We start from the raw sequence: 6,000 nt of genomic DNA on the forward strand, positions 1-6,000 counted from the left end.
AATCATTGATTTTCTTTAATTGTGTTATTAACTGGTTTATATATTTGGCTACTCCCAAGTTAGGGACATAAATATTTAGAATCGTTATATCTTCTTGTTGGATAGACCTTTTTATTATGATACAGTGTCCTCTTCATCTCTAAGTACAGTCTTTGGTTTAAAATCTAGTTTGTCTGATATAAGGATGGCTACTCCAGCTGTATTTTGATGTCCATTGGCATGATAAATTGTTCCCCACCCCCCACTTTCAATCTGGAGATTTCTTTGGGTCTAAAATAAATATCTTCTATGCAGCATATTGATGGGTCTTGTTTTTTGATTTTGTTTTTTTTTTGTTTTTTTTAATCCATTCTGATACTCTATGTCTTTTGATTGGAGCATTTAGTTCATTTACATTCAGAGTAATTACTAAGAGATATGAATTAGTGCCATTTTATTACCTGTAAAGTCGCTCTTCCTGTAGATTGTCTGTGTTCCTTTCTGGTCTTTGCTAGTTTTGGACTCTTTTTCCACTCAAGGGATCCCCTTTAATATTTCTTGCAGGGATGGTTTAGTGTTCATAAATTCCTTTAGTTTTTATTTGTCCTGGAAACTCTTTATCTGTCCTTCTATTCTGAATGACAGCCTTGCTCCATAAAGTATTCTTGGCTGTATTTTTTTTTTCATTTAACATATTGAATATATCATGCCAGTCCTGTCTGGCCTGTCAGATCTCTGTGGACAGGTCTGCTGTTAGTCTTATGTGTCTACCATTGTATGTTAACGACCTCTTGTCCCAAGCTGCTTTCAAGAATTTCTCTTATCTCTGAAATTTGCAAGATTCACTACTTTTTAAAAAGATTTTATTTTTTTGACAGAGAGAGCATGCACAAGCAGGGGGAGAGGCAGGCAGAAGGAGAGGGAGAAGCAGGCTCCCTGATGAACAAGGAACCGGATGCAGGGTTCCATCCAAGGAGCCTAGGATCATAACCTGAGCTGAACATAGACAGTTAACCAACTGAGCCACCCAGATGACCCTGCAAGATTCACTATTATATATTCATGTGTTGACCTATTTTTATTGATTTTGATGGAGGTTTTGTGGCCTCCTGGACTTGAGTGTTTATTTCCTTCCCCAGATTAGGGAACTTCTCTGCTATAATTTGTTCAAATAAACTTCCTGCCCTTTTCTCCCACACCTCATTTTCTGGGACCCCTATTATACATATGCTATTTCACTGTATGGAATCACTGTGTTCTCTAAGTCTACTTTTGTGATCTAATAGTTTTCTTTCTTCTTCTCAGTTTCCTTATTTTCCATCATTTTCTCTTCTCTATCTCTGATTCTGTCTTCTGCTTCATTCATCCTTGTTTTTGTTTCCTGTTCTTGGAACTACTTCTCTGTAATAGCATTTTTAATTTTGGCCTGACTAGATTTTAGTTCTTTTATCTCTACAGTAAGGGATTTTCTAGTGTCTTCCATGCTTTTTGTCAGGCCCAGCTGGTATGTTTATAATCACTGTGTTAAATTCTAGTTCAGACATCTTATTTATATCTGTGTTGGTTAAATCCCTGGCAGTGAATAGTACCTCTTGCTCTTTCTTTTGGGATGAATTCCTCCATCTCGTTATTTTGTCCAGAAAAGAAAGGAAGAAAGAAAAAGAAAACAACAACAATAATAATAACAGCAACTACAATAACAAGAACTTCAGAAAGTGTTTCTGGTATAGTCTATGTACACTCTGATGTTATGTTTTGGCTGCTCTTTCCATCAGTCTGTCCTCTACTGAATTCCTCCTCCGTGTTTGCACCATTAACAAAGTGTGCTTTGATTTGTTTGTCAAGATAAGCTTGTAAAAGAAAAGAAAAGAAAAAAGGCCAATCCAAGACAAGAGAAAAGGAAAAGGAACAAAAATGCAAATAACCAGAAAAACAAAACAAAACAAAAATTATAAGTCTGATTCTAAAGAATAAGAAAGAAAGAAGGATAAAAGAATAAGGAAAGAAGAAGAGAAAAAAAATAAGAATGTTGATATGAAAAATAAGAGAAGGAAACAAACCAACAAATGAGCAAAAAGTATAAGCCTGATTCCAAAAAAAAAAGACAAAGCAAGAAGAAAAAAAAAATATTCTTAAAATAAAAGATGAAAAATAGTGAGAAAAATAAAAAAAATTAAAATTAAAATTAAGAAAAGACGAGGGGAAGCAACAGCAGCAGCACCAGCAGCAAGCTTGGTCCTATTTCCACCAGAAGCTGATGTTTCAGAGCATTCTTTATAATCAGTAGAACTGGTACATGCAGGGGCATGGGTTGGTCTTCTGAGTGAGAGGACTGCTGGGCTGGCCCCACAAGCTGACTTGCCTTTGAAAAGATGACCCTGCCAGGCACTGGGTTTGGGTTTTAGTGCAGGGGATTTCAGCCTCCACTGGATGTAGTTGTGTTTCTCTCTGAAGTCTGACTGTGCTGGTAGATGGGGTGAGGGAGGGGTGGTGGAGAAGGAAGAATGCGGCTTCACCCCACGCTCTTGTCCCTGGGGAAGGGAAATCCTGGCCACTGCTGTTTAGGAGGCCCTCTCAGAAAAGTGAACAATCTCCTGTGTCTTGGGCTTTCATCATTTCCCTGTCCTTAACCTATCATTTCCAGGGCCAAGGGCATGCCCGGTGCCATAGATCTTCTGTACTTTATCTGTGGCTGGTGGCTGGGATTCAAAACTCCAAGCTTTAAAGGGCCTGGGAAAGTGTGTGCCCACTCCCCTCCCCAGAGTAAAGCATCCTGGCATTCCCAGTACTGTCCAGTCCTTAAAAACAGTTGCACAGTGCACCCACAGAGGCTAGAATTTATTGTAATGCTCAATGAAAAGCTGGAACCAGGTTATCAGAAGTCTGCACAAGACTCAGTCCCCTACTCTATTCTGTCTGAGAAAAGCAGTCATACAGAGGTTTGAATTTATTGTGGCAGACAGTGAAAAGCAGCGACAAGGTTGTCTGCAGTTGCACGTGTCTCTGTTCTGTTCTGCCACAGAGAAGCAACCACTCTGTGGGCATACAGAAGTATAAGCCTATTGTGGTTCACAGTGAAAAGTTAAGAGGTTTTCTGCCTTCTGTGCACAACTCTGACCCTGCTGTTGAGTGTTGCTCAATGGCTCCCGGCTGGCCTTTTGTCTGTGGAGAAGCAAAATACGCTCTTCCAGATGTACTCTGGGATGGGGAGGGATGTCTCCCTGTGTGACCTAGGGGATCTCTTCACTGTGGCTTATTGTGTGATTCCTACCCGCTGCACTCTCTCTTGCTTTCTCGTTCTCCCTGACTTTGCTCCACAAAAAAACTTCTCTCCCCTCAGGCTACGTGGCTTTCCTCTCTCCAAATTCATGGCTCCAAACCTTGCATCTGCCATGTTCTGTTCCTCTAAATGTGCAGATTGTTTTCTTAATCCTCAGATCATATTCTTAGTTGTTCAAAATGGTTGGATGTTGATCTAGTTGTGTTTGAAGGATGAAGCAAGCTCTGAGTCCCCTACCACACAGCCATTAACTCTACCCCCTTCCAATAATCGGGAACCATTCTAAATAAATAACTAAAAAAGGAATCCAGGACAATGTTACAAAAGTTTTTATTTTTGTTTTTATTATTTAAGTAATCTCTACCCCAAACATAGGGCTCAAACTCACAACCCCGAGATCGAGAGTTGCACACTCTTTTTCATTTTCTGGGACCTGATTTCTGACTGAGCCAGCCAGGTACCCCACTATTTAAGTGGACATTTTATTGTTTTGTTCTTGAGTAAAGTCATACATTCATTCATTATGTTTTTCAAAAAAATATTTTCTCCACTGTCAGTAGTGGAAATGTAGAGACGTGAAAAAAAGAAGAAAGAAAGAAAGAAAGAAAGAAAGAAAGAAAGAAAGAAAGAAAGAAAGAAAGAAAGAAAGAAAGAAAGACCCCCCAAAGCTATCTATAGTTGTAAGTGCTATTTAAAATCCTGGTGAAATTTTATTTTTTAAACATGGAACTTCCAGTTATTACAGATTCTCCCATTCTGTCTTCAAAACAGATATTTTACTTCTGACAAAAATCGAAGACTGAAATTTGAAAAGAACCTGAATTTCAAGGAATGGCTCCAAAAACAAAGGCTAAGTCAACATGGCTGTGTCTTTGTTTATTTGCATCCTTAGCTTGTTAAGACAACCAAGAAATATTTTATTCAAGAGGTCCATCATTTGATGGAAAAGTTAGGCCCTCTTCTTGATTCTTGCTGATAATTCGTCAAAAGGAGACCTTATTTACAAAACGAAATAATGCAATAAAGACGTTTTTCTGCAAATCTATTGTTCGTAATGTATGAAAACAATTTAAAAGCTTAATCAGATTGATAACGCCCTGGCCAGACTTATCAAAAAGAAAAGGGAAATGACCCAAATAAATAAAATCATGAATGAATGAGGAGAGATCACAAACAACGCCAAAGAAATACAAACAATTATAAGAACATATTATGAGCAACTCTATGCCAGCAAATTAGATAATCTGGAAGAAATGGCTGCATTCCTAGAGATGTATCAACTACCAAAACGGAACCAGGAAGAAATAGAAAACCTGAACAGACCCACAACCACTAAGGAAATTGAAGCAGTAGTCAAAAATCTCCCAAGAAACAAGAGCCCAGGGTCAGAAGGTTTCCTAGGGGAATTCTACCAAACATTTAAAGAAGAATTAATACCTATTTTTCTGAAACTGTTCCAAAAAATAGAAATGGAAGGAAAACTTCCAAACTCACTTTATGAGACCAGCATTACCTTGATCCCAAACCAGACAAAGACCCCATCAAAAAGGAGAATTACAGACCATTATCCCTGATGAACATGGATGCAAAAATTCTCACCAAAATACTAGCCAAGAGGATCCAGCAGTACATTAAAAGGATTGTTCACCATGACCAAGTGGGATTTATTCCTGGGCTGCAAGTTTGGTTCAACATCTGCAAATCAATCAATGTGATACAATACATTAATAAAAGAGAGAACAAGAACCATATGATCCTATCATTAGATGCAGAAAAAAGCATTTGACAAAGTACAGCATCCTTTCTTGATTAAAACTCTTCACAGTATAGGGATAGAGGGCATATACCTCAATATCAAAAAAGCCATCTATGAAAAACCCACAGTGAATATCATTCTCAATGGGGAAACCTAAGAGCTTTTCCCCTAAGGTCAGGAACATGGCAGGGATTTCCACTATCACCACTGCTTTTCAACATGGTACTAGAAGTCCTAGCCTTCCAATCAGACAACAAAAAGAAATAAAAGACATCCGAACCTGCAAAGAAGAAGTCAAACTCTCACTCTTTAGATGACATAATACTTTATGTGGAAAACCCAAAAGACTCCACTCCAAAACTGCTAGAACTCATACAGGAATTCAGTAAAGTGGCAGGTTATAAAATCAATGCACAGAAATCAGTTGCATTTCTATACGCCAACAAGATGGAAGAGAAATTAAAGAGAAATGAAGGATCCCAATTACAATTGCACCCCAAACCATAAGATACCTAGGAATAAATCTAGCCAAGGATGCAAAATGTCTGTACTCAGAAAACTACAGAATCCTCCAGAAAAAAAATTGAGGAATACACAAAGAAATGGAAAAATATTCCATACTCATGGATTGGAAGAACAAATATTGTGAAGATGTCAATGCTACCTAGAGCAATCTACACATTTAATGCAATCCCCATCAAAATACCATCCACTTTTTTCAAAGAAATGGAACAAATAATCCTAAAATTTGTATGGAACCAGAAAAGACCCTGAATAACCAGAGGAATGTTGAAAAAGAAAAGCAAAGATGGTGGCATCACAATTCCGGACTTCAAGCTCTATTACAAAGCTGTCATCATCAAGACAGTATGGTACTGGCACAAAAACAGACACATAGCTCAATGGAACAGAATAGAGAGCCCAAAAATGTACCCTCAACTCTATGGTCAACTAAACCTTGACAAAGCAGGAAAGAATGCCCAAT

This window comes from Zalophus californianus, chromosome X (assembly GCF_009762305.2).
Source record: "Zalophus californianus isolate mZalCal1 chromosome X, mZalCal1.pri.v2, whole genome shotgun sequence".
Lineage (NCBI taxonomy): Eukaryota > Metazoa > Chordata > Mammalia > Carnivora > Otariidae > Zalophus > Zalophus californianus.